Here is an 11,642-nt window from a genome sequence, read left to right on the forward strand (position 1 = left end):
CAGCTGGGATCAGACGTAAAGAATGAGGACTTGAGTAAGGTATTGGAGGGCCGTCAGCGGCAGTGGAACTGGACCCTAGCCCAATCAGCATCTTTCGGAGGAGAGGAGGGGAAGAAAGGGTAGAAAATTGAGAGAAAACAGGGGGAATGAAACACAATACATTCCTTCAGAAACCATCAATTACACTCAATGGCAAATGTGCTTTTTGTGTACATTCATCTTGAATGGGAAAAGCTAACTCATCATAGACCAAGGATCGAACTGTGGACTTTATATAGTATATATGGGTCAGTGCCACACTACATTGTGGTGCACCAGTGGCATTTAGAGCAACACACCACTGTACAAGCTCCAGCAATGATCGCGTCAGAGTTTCCCTTCCCAGATTACTTGACTTCGTTTGACTACAATTATCACACACAATCGGACTTCAGAATTTGATCACCTGGTTCATTGTCCAACACCACAGTGGTCGAGTGACCACTGCTCTATATATAATCCACCAATATCATCAGACATAAAATTACAGATGTGTGTTAGCTATAGTCACATTAAATTGTTGGGGCTCGAAGTCTGATTAACACTTGTATTTTCCCCATAGAGTAGACACAACGTTTTAGAGCTGAAGTGAATTTTATGTTCAACAATGTGAGGAGGTGAGTGTTGGTAAATGGACATATTCACCCCATATGCAAGCAAATGCGCACATACACACACACACACACAGACATTTACTTTCATACAGGGGCCATTGGACGACAATCAGGAGCAGGAACCCTGGCTGATTTTCTTTCTCAAACCCAGGAAGCTGAGGCAAACTGGCAACATCCCAGCTGCTGCCCGGCTGAGGTGAGCTGACTCAGTACACACTAGGGATGTAATCTGGAACCTTCTTGTCTACAGAGCTCAGCTCTACGCAAGGCAATGCTTTTATCAACCGAGCCATAGGGACATGATCTCAGTAATCCATCTGCATCACCAAGCAAGGGATGGAATTTGCTAGAGCAGGGGTGGTCCAGTGTGTAAAATTCTCATCCGTGTGTTCAAATCTCTCTATGGCTTTGCTCCTCCCTATCTCCGTAACCTCCTCCAGCCCTACAACCCTCCGAGAACTCTACGATCCTCTAATTCTAGCCTCTTGTGCATCCCCACTTTCCTTCACCCCAACACTGGCCTCTTCAGCTGCCTTGACCCTAAGCTCTGGAATTCCCTCCCTAAACCTCTCCATCTTTCAGACGCTCCTTAAAACCTCTCTCTTTGACCAGGCTTTTGGTCACCTGTCCTAATATCTCCTTATGTGGCTTGGTGTCAAATTTTGTCTGATAACGCCCCGAAAATGCTATATAAATGCAAGGTGTGTTAGTTGTTTTCTTGAGTGCAATTTTGGAGGTCATCTTATCCATGGATTACCTTATTAACGCATATGTAGCAGGATTACAAGACCAATGGGATAAGTCACTTACACATGCTAAAATAACCAGCTTTAAAAGCTTTATCACAGACATACAAACACATTGGCCTGAACAGGAGCTGAAAACGAAGCCCCATCAGCCTGGGGAGAAGCATCAAATAAACAGCTAGACTTGTATTCCCTCGAGTAAAAAAGATTAAAGGGTGATCTAATTGAGGTGTTTAAGATGATTAAAGGATTCGACAGGGTAGATAGGGAGAAACTAGTTCCTCTGGTGGGAGAATCCGGAACAAGGGGACACAATCTTAAAATTAGAGCTAGGGGTGATGTCAGAAAGCACATCTTCACACAAAGGGTAGTGGAAATTGGGAACTCTCTCCCCCAAAAAGCTGTTGAGGCTGGGGATCAACTGAAAATTTCAAAACTGAGATTGATAATTCTTTGTTAGGCAAGGGTATTAAGAATTACAAAACCATGGCAGGTAAATTGAGTTAAGATGCAGATCAGCCATGATCTAATTGAATGGCGGAACAGGCTCGAGGGGCCTACTCCTGTTCCTATTACCCCAACAGTCAGTACAAACCTATAGACACGGGCTCTCCAGGGCCTGCGACACACCAACACCCAACACCTAATTTGTACCATTTCAGTGCAGCATTGGCGTGCTACACTGTCAGAGGTGCAGTATTTCAGAAGAGATATTTAATCGAGGCTCTGCTGGCCCTTTCAGGTGGATGTAAAAGACCCCAAGGTCCTATTCGAAGATGATTAAGGGGCATAATCCCAGTTCAATTTTTATCCCTCAACCATCACGGCCAAAAATGGATATCTCATTGACGATTGTGGGACTTTGCTGTGTGCAATTTGCCTACGCACCAGTGACTATACTTCAAAGTGAAGTGGCTGTAAAGTGCTTTGGGACATCCTGAGGATGTGAATGGTGCTATATAAATACAAGTGCATTCTTTCTTACCCATGGGTGCCAATTAATTGTCTTCTCTTAACCCTGAATAATTTTCCAGAACCCTGTTTAAATTTTAAAAAGGAATTCTTTTGGTAGGAAAAGGGAAGGAGACTATGGGGTTAAAAGTCCTTCAACCAAAAAAGGTTGGTGTGAATACAAAATAGGAAATCTCGCTTTGTAGTTGTAGAATTTTACAGCACAGAAGGAAGCCATTTGACAGTGGCACCTGTACTCTCTAAAAGAGCGATTCACTTAGTCCCATTTTCCCCATGCCCATTTAACTTATGCCAACTTTTTAGCTAAAATTCTCAATTGGCGGAATTCCCCCCCCTTCTTGCCACACTCTCTCTCCCCCCCACCCCCCAGATTTTTGCTCATAACTCCAACGCAATCTATGCAGACACAGCCTAGAAATTAATTATCGTATCCATGGAGACTGATCCAGCAACTAAGAATGCAAGGATTTTTTATAAATTGAATTCTCTGGCATTTTGATGCAATTAAATAGCGAAAACTGCCCTTCAACACGTTGATGCTTAAATGAGAGAAAAGAAAAATCGAAAGGAAGCTTCCAGAAGCTGATTGCAGATAGTAATATTTTTGGAAAAAAGAATTTTAAAAAACCTTTGGGATCGATGAGGGACGTATGCAGGAGTTGTAGGACTGAGGTGAAAGATCTGACCCATTGAAAGGATGGATCATGTTCAGTCTGTGCTTTACTCCACATTTCTGGCTACAATGGAATGAAAGAAATACGTTGCTTTTATAGAGCATCTTTCAACACCTCGGGACGTCCCAAAGTGCTTCACAGCCAATTGAGTATTTTTGAAGTGTAGTCACTGTTTTAATGTAGGGACAGCCAATTTATACACAGTAAGCCCCCACAAATTAGACAATAACCAGAGAACCTGTTTTGCTGGTGATGATTGAGGGATAAATATTGGCCAGGGAGCTGGGAGAATTCCTCAGCATCTCTTCGAATAGTGCCATTGCATCTTTCACGCCCACTTGAGAGGGCATCCCAAAGACGGCACCTCCGACAGTGCAGCACTCCCTAAGTACTGAACTGAAGTCAGATAAATCAAGGATAAGAAAAGACCATTTTGGCCCATTGCAGCTCTTTCCTTTCATACCCTAACTCTCCCATTTTAGCATCCATCTGCATTTTAATCAGCTGTTTCTGCCTCCACTACCTCATTTGGCAGATTGTTCCAAATATTTCTCACTTTTTGAGGAAATCCGTTTTAAATTTACTTCTCAGTTTTAAATTTACACCCTATGTCCATCCGTCCATGACACCAGCCTTAGGTACCATTCACCTAAGGTCATTGGTTCACATGCTGTGCCAATGAAAAGAAATATCTTAAATAAAGAAACATAAGACTCAAGTGGATCATTCAGGGAGAACACACCTTCAGTAGTTTAAGTAGAAATGACTCTCAACAAAAATCATAGACTGTGGTCGAATCCTTTTAAATGAGTAATGCCAGAGTGCACTAAGTCCCGGTACAATCAGCTATATGATTAACAAGGGCAACTTGTCACAACTGGTATTCTACCCATCATCCCCATCAGTGATGCAAAAACCACTGCCAACTTTAGAACACCATCACAGTTCATCTTTGCCAACTGCATAGCCACAGCAGTGTAATTAGTTGGAAGTGCAAAAACAAACAAGTTGATCACATAAAACAAGAGTTGCACTACCAGTGGCCCATGGACCATAATACAATCTCGGGGTTCATGGGGTGCTTGCTGCTTGCTCAAGTTTTACTCTCGCTGCTTTGTGATACTACTTGAACCCACCGATCGAGTTACAACCTCTAACACTCCAACCCATCTGTTATTCTAAATATAATGAAATCATTGTTGCCATGACAATATTACACTACCTCAGAAGCAAGCAAGCTGAGAATTAATTATCCAACTGTCTACTGCAGCACAGAAAGCAGCAGGTTCCAACAAAGTTACAGTCAATTATCCGCTCAATTTAAAATTGACCACATCTTTCGCCAAAAGTGCCATAGGACTGAGACCAACTGCTTCCTGTAGCTGAAGTCGAAGGAATGATTTTTACACTTCTGTCAAGTTAACTAAAACACAGGGGCGCCATATCATACATGTGAGGCAACCAACTCCACACGGTGTCAATGCGGCAATAATGACACTCAGTTCTTTCTGGGCTCTCGCATTAAAATGGCAACAACCGCCTTTAAGTAATTTAGTCCATCTACTGAGATACATGGACTGCCCTTGGAGAGGGTGCAGAGGTGATTTGCTAGAGTGATGCCAGAGACGAAAGACTTCAGTTGCGTGGGGAGATTGGAGAAGCTGGGATTGTTCTCCTTGGAGCGGAGAGGGTTGAGTGGGCATTTGATAGAGGCATTCAGGATCGTGAAGGGTTTTGATGGAGTAGATAAGCAGAAGGGTCGGTAACCAGAGGACGCAGATTTAATGTGATTGGCAAAAGAGCCAGAGGTGAGATGAGGAGAATTTTTTTTTTATGCAGCAAGTTATGATCCGGAATGCACTGCCTGAAAGGGTGGTGGAAGCAGATTCAATAATAACTTTCAAAAGGGAATGGGATAAATACTTGAAAGAGAGAAAATTGCAGGGCTATGGGGAAAGGGCAGGGGAGTGGGAGTAATTGGATCGTTCTTTCAAAAGAGCCGGCCCAAGCACCGTGGGGCGAATGTCCTCCTTCTGTGCTGTAAGATTCTATGATTCTAAAAAAGGAGACTATTAGCTGTGGTCTTCGCACCAACTAACCAGCGTGCAGCAATGTGCAGGTCAGTGTTAATACCACCCAGATTTGCTACAGCACTCATTCCAAATTGTGATGGATTTAACATGGTGGGTCCATCTAGGATGCCCACCTGCTGGGTTTTGGGGGTAACTAGATATTTGAAAAGTGGACAGGAAATATCAATTTTTCAACACAGATTTTAAGAAAGGGATGTGAACATACACGAGATGGTCCAATAGCACATGCCCAAAATGGAGCAAACGCAGAATGACCAGCCTGCACATTCATAAATGCAAAATAGAATCATTTCTCATTTGCAGGATGGTTTGCATGTGCGAAATCCTTTCGTTTTATGATATATTGAAAACATCAATTTAGCCGATGGAGCTTGACAAGGATGTGGGGGGTGGGTGTTTGACTGAGGGCGCTGCCTGTGGGGGGTTCTGAATAGGTCTGGAGTTTGTGAAGGGTGGAGGTGGGCAAACCGACGAGGAGAGCATTGCAGAAGTTAATCTTCGAGGTGAAGGCGGCAGGGATTAGGGTTTCAGCAGCACCGAGGGGCAGGTGGGAGTGTAGGCAGGCAATGTTAGAGATGAGTCAAAGGAGTCACTCATCAAGACTAACAATGACGTATATGTGTTTAAATACAACCTACTGGTCACTCTTAAAATAAGCACATACTTGCGATACTGGAGCAGAGAAGGCCAAGAGGAAGTTACAGGACAATGGGGAGAAAGCAGGGCAGTGGCATTAGTTTTGGATTGCTCAAGCAGTCAGCCAGCATAACCAAGATGGGCCGAATGGCCTCTATCTACATTCTAACCTTCGGTGGCTCAATGGTTCTACCTGGTTAAATGGGCTTGCAGGCTGTGTCACTTTCAACTTTGGCCCACATTGACCACTATACACAGACATATCTTCCCTCTTTCTCCTACGATACCAAGTAGAAAATACATGCACCCATCTTCAACTCTATTTTTTTTCATGTGCAAATGAAAATCAAAGATCTCTGCTGCTTCCCAGATGTTGATGTAAAAGTAGCAGGAAGATTTCTTCTAGTTCTTGCGAATGCAGAAAATCCTCCTGCTATGTTTAACCTGAGGACATCCCTAAGCGCTTTTCAGCCAATGAAATACTTTTGAAGTGTAGTCACTGTTGTAATGTAGGAAACATGGCAGCCAATTTGCGCACAGCAAGGTCCCACACACAGCAATACGATATATGACGTGACCATTGCATTAGTGATGTTGGTTGAGGGATAAATCTTGGCCAGCATACCAGGAGATCGTCCTTGCTCTTGTTCGAAATAGTGCCATGGGATCTTTTACGTCTACCTGAGACGGCAGACAGGGCCTCAGTTTAACGTCTCATCCGAAAGACGGCACCTCTAACAGTGCAGCACTCCTTCAGTACTGCACTGCAGTGTCAGCCTAGATTACATGCTTAAGTCTCTAGCTGGAGCGGAGCTTGAAGTCAGATCCTTCTGACTCAGGCGAGAGTGCCACCACTGAGCCAAGGCTGACACCTTTACGATGTCATTAATGCATGGAAACCTGAGTAAATCTGCCCCCGACTTTGAAAGAAAGGTTTGCATTTACATAGTGCTTTATCACATCGCTCACAAACATCTCAAAATGCTTTGCATACAATGAACCATTGTGAAGTTGTTATGTAAGCAAATGTTGTTATGATAACCTTTCCAGGAACCAGTCAAATCATGAAGACTTTGCTGGTTTTAATCCTATTCTGTAGTGTCTTGTTAATTGTGGTATTTTGAAATTCAATTGGCTTTATAAATACATCAAAAAGTTCATTGTGGTGCATCAACCAAGGATTTAAATGACAACAGAGAAAATCTGAAATAAAACAAGCAGCAGATTGCCATCCACAGTGTACCGAACTTTTAATTAATGTGTATTTACACCATAATAGCTTGCAACTTGCTTTTAAACCCTCAAGCAGCAAATTGCTGGTTAATTTTTAACCACAGATCAGTTAAAATGAAATGTGTGTGGTTTTGTCTGTTTAGGTTAATTTGAGCACATGTTTTTTTATTACCATATCCCTTCACAGTACTCCCTTTCTCCAACTCCAAATTGCTGCTCATCCCCCCCATCCGCTGTCCCTCCACTTCACCATCACATGCTCTTTGAAACCACTCATAAAGTCACTTCTCTCCCTTCCTACAAAATCCCTCTTTACAAACCCATCTGTTCAACTGTTCCTTCGGTTTGCTTTCCCCAACCCACTCAATTTTCTAGTCTCCATTTGGAATTCTCCTTCTCCTCCACACCAATCTGAGATATCTTTCTTTGAGAGGGACCCTACTTAACTGAAAATACCACACAAAGTAGAACCGTAGCAGACCAAGATCAGAGCATCATAGTGAAGAATTTTTGATATTCATTCCATCAGATTCTTGCTCTCCATTGATCAAGAAGCAAGAGGTGGCTCCAGAGATGGTTCTAATCCTCCTGGATTGTCCTGGATATTCCAGCCTATGGAAGTTGACTTTCGTTTATTAGTTAAACAAATATTGGAAATGGGTGGGGAGGGGGGAAGGCTCTGTGACTGGGCGGGGCAGTTGGAGGCAGGAGGTTGTGTGATGAAACAGCCAGGAATGCGTCCAACCAGAGTTGGCAACCCTAGGCGGTTCTATTAAAGTAACTCCTGTACTACATTATAACAGTGACTACACTTCAAAAATACTTCATTGGCTGTAAAGCGCTTTGGGACACCCGGAAAGGCACTATATAAATGCAAGTTTGTTCTTTCTTTACAATGTTACCCAGCAGTTCACATTAGCAACTGCCTGTAATTCAAGGCAAATAAAGTTCCAGAATAAAATGATTTTTAAAAAATCTGCATTTCTCATTTTCAATCCTCCAGCTGTCAATGCTGTCCTCACAATTTTGTAAAGAGTTCATTAAAAGCAATGGCTGTACACAGGAGTGATAGAAAGGGAAACCATCAGACCAGAACACTGGGAAGAGTCGTCGGGCCATGACTGCACTGCAAATTAAAGCAGCTCAGTCACGTCCACGATGGCTTTGGTACCTTCTTTTATACAACACATGCCTGAAATTAATTTGAATGAAATATTGCAGCTGAACGCAGTGACCTTATATTGCTGCACAGCGAAGCAAGAGCATTTGGATACTCCAAGAGAATCAAGGAAATTAAAATGATGTCAAATTACGTGGCCATTATTCCCAAGCGATTCCTGACTACTTAAGCATTTACGTTAAAAAGTGTTGCTCAACAAACCACGTACTGGGGAAGTCCTTGTACCATTCGATGGTGCAACCCACAACCGGCAATGGCACTAACCGCAGCCATCAAGATGGACCAGCAATCCAAGCCAGAATCTCTTGCTTTCATCTCCGGGAGGCTTCCAAGCTTGGCTGGTCACGTCATATGAGGGAGGTGTGGCTATTTTTGAAATCACCTGTCGGAGGGAGTCGGGGTCCCAGGGTTTTCATCATCTTTTGCTCTGGTCCTCTCTCTGCTCACCCGTCTCGGTCAGTCTTCAACTAGTCAGCAGATTGTGGTCATTCTTCTTTTTGGGGAGTCGTGATCAATGCCGAATTTGAATGCAGATCCTGCCACATAACTGAAATGCTTTAACACCCACAGGACGAGCTCTACAAAAAGCGTTCACTTTCCATTGGTCTTCACGTCCATGTGCGCACTCAGTACAGCGCACACTAGTGCATGGCACACCAGCCAACGCTCTCTACATCCACATGCCAATGCTCTTTATATTCACATGCCAACATTTGGTACAGCACACACCATCGCTCTCTACAACCACACCCCAGTTGGATGTGTCTCACTGCTGTTTTAGGTGAGCAGTTAGTAATTAAGAACTGAAGTTTCATTCACCACAAATGTCTATATTTTGAGTGTTTCCCTCCCCCCACCATTGTACTTCTGCTTCACTTGTTCAAGTTTTTTTCTCTTCTCCCTCCCGAAGACATTGCCGGGCACTCTCTGGTGACTCGAACAAGGGCCCAGTCTTCATGTGTGACCCTTAAGTAAGAAGTCTCAGCAGATTATTTAACCAAGGAGGGAGTTACAGCCAAGCCCAATGTTGTCCTTACCCAAATATCCACATTTTCCAGGAGGGAACCCTGGCTAGTTTTCTCCCCTTCGCTGTCCCCTAGGCACTGAGCTCAATAGTAGCACCACATAGAAACATAGAAAATAGGAGCAGGAGTAGGCCATTCGGCACTTCGAGCCTGCTCCGCCATTCAATATGATCATGGCTGATCCTCCATCTCAATATCATATTCCCACTCTCTCCCCATACCCCTTGATGTCTTCTATTGATATCTACAATTGATGTTCATCTCGGATCAGCTAACTCAATCAGTAATTGAAGCTGGGACCTCTCACCCAATACAGCTCAGCATCACACTAGGCAGTTCCTCTACAGACTAGATCATAGGCTGAATGGACTTGTTACATGTGACCCAAAGTCTGATCAGTGAGAAGCTGGACCACTTTACTCTGTGGATCTGGGAACAGCTCGCTGTCTGTCAGAATGTGTAATTTAAGGTAAAACGCTGCACTGGTTTTATGGGCCTTTCAGCACAATCATGCCACTAAATCAAAATGCTTTTTAAAAACACCAAGAAGTTTAATTTTCCCTGTGTGCTAGTTTTGCTTCATTGGATAACATGTTTGCGTGAATTCCAGTCTGCGCTATTTAACAACTTGCATCGATGTGACGTATTTCGACACAACAAAATGCTCTGTTGCACTTCACAGGAGGCTTGGCTTCTACCACTGCAGTTAAGGGAAGTGTTTAAAGGCATCATCACAGCAATCTAATTTTGAGGAGGCTACAAAGTAATAGAGATATAGCTAAAGAATGAGAGTGTAAGGGTATGGTGACCGAATGTTCTGACAGTGCGGGAGAAGGGGTGGACAATGCACTGTAAAAAGAAAGACTTGCGTTTATATAGCACCATTCATGACCTCAGGACGTACCAAAGTGCTTTACAGCCAATGAAATACTTTTGAGGTGTAGTCGCTGTTGTAATGTAGGAAATGCGGCAGCTAATTTGCGCACAGCAAGATCCCACAAACAGCAATGTGGTAACGACCAGATAATCTGTCTTAGTGACGTTGGATGAGGGATAAGTATTGGCCAGGACACTGTAGACCGAAATGAGAGAAGATGAAGAATGCGGAGACATAAGCCAGAGGTAGGGCAGGACGAGGATGTGGAAACATAGAAAATAGGAGCAGGAGTAGGCCATTCGGCCCTTCGAGCCTGCTCCGCCATTCAATATGATCGTGGCTGATCCTCTATCTCAATACCACATTCCCGCTCTCTCCCTTTCTCCTTGATGCCTTCTGTGTCTAGAAATCTATCTATCTCCTTCTTAAATATATTCAGTGAAGGATTCACATTCATGTGGAGGAATCTGAAGAGAAAGACGAGGATGATGAAGTCAGTGTGCTGGAGATGGGTTAATGATCGTGCTCAAATAGTGAAGGTAGGAACTGAACATACACTTGTGCCAGCAGATTAAAAATAACACACAAAGAAAACTAACTCTCAAGGGTCTGACATTTTAACATAAATGGTATGATTGCCTGCCTCGCTTATGTTTCCAATCCAACTGTTATCCACTAGAACCCACTTTGACAGACCTTAGAATCCATCTTGTTTAATAATCTATATCTATATTTTTATGTAAAAAGTACAATTGGGCCTGAGATTCCCTAGGGAAGGGTGTCCAAATGTTTGTCTTTGTAAGCCACATAGGTCCATATTCTGGAGTCCCCTGGGCCCCATATAAAGTTTTAATCCATGGTCCCATTAATTTGCATTTATCTCGAGTTGCTGATTTTGGTGTTCTGATTTAGGATATGTCATCAATGAAGCAACATCGTAACAAAACAGCACTTTCCAAAACTCCAGGCCAACAAAAATAGAACAGGATAAATCGATAAATAAGAAATATAAGTGCAAATAGGACTCAGTAGGCTGGACTTTGAGGGCCTGATTGTTGGGGCCCAAGGACTTGTAAGAATGGAGCACCCTGAGGTTGGATGGGCCTGTCCTAGAAGAAGCTATTCTTTCCATAATCTGATGTGCAAAGTCAGGTCATCTGGTTTGACGCCCTTTGATCTCTGCTAACAAAGTTATGCATACTTTGTAGAACAATGGATGTTTCATTTTGTGGATATTCCTATCACACAGTTATCGAGGAATGCAAGGAGTATGTTAATTGTTTGTAATTACTGTCCCATCGGGGAGCCTCCTGCGAGGACAGGCAAGCTGTTGAGGCTTTTGAGATGCCTTTTGAGTGACAGTTTTGATTAATTGTGAAGCTACATTCTTTTAAAATCTTCCTTCTTTACCAGCTTGACTTCAAAGGGAAGGGAAATGTATGATTCCGGTTAGTAGTCTCGGTTCTTCAAAGTTTCCCTACTGTGATGTTCCCCATGACTGCCAACAGCTGGTAGGAAGTTCCACAAGACTTCAGTCCCACATAAAACTTGTC

The 11,642-nt window shown here is 43.2% G+C and overlaps 1 protein-coding gene across 4 annotated transcripts in view; it reads right to left on the reverse strand.

The window, feature by feature from the left end:
• pknox2 (pbx/knotted 1 homeobox 2) overlaps nt 1–11,642 on the reverse strand; it is a 343,270-nt gene that overhangs the window by 140,469 nt on the left and 191,159 nt on the right. The window lies entirely within an intron of this gene.

Source organism: Heptranchias perlo, chromosome 33 (assembly GCF_035084215.1).
Source record: "Heptranchias perlo isolate sHepPer1 chromosome 33, sHepPer1.hap1, whole genome shotgun sequence".
Classification (NCBI taxonomy): Eukaryota; Metazoa; Chordata; class Chondrichthyes; order Hexanchiformes; family Hexanchidae; genus Heptranchias; species Heptranchias perlo.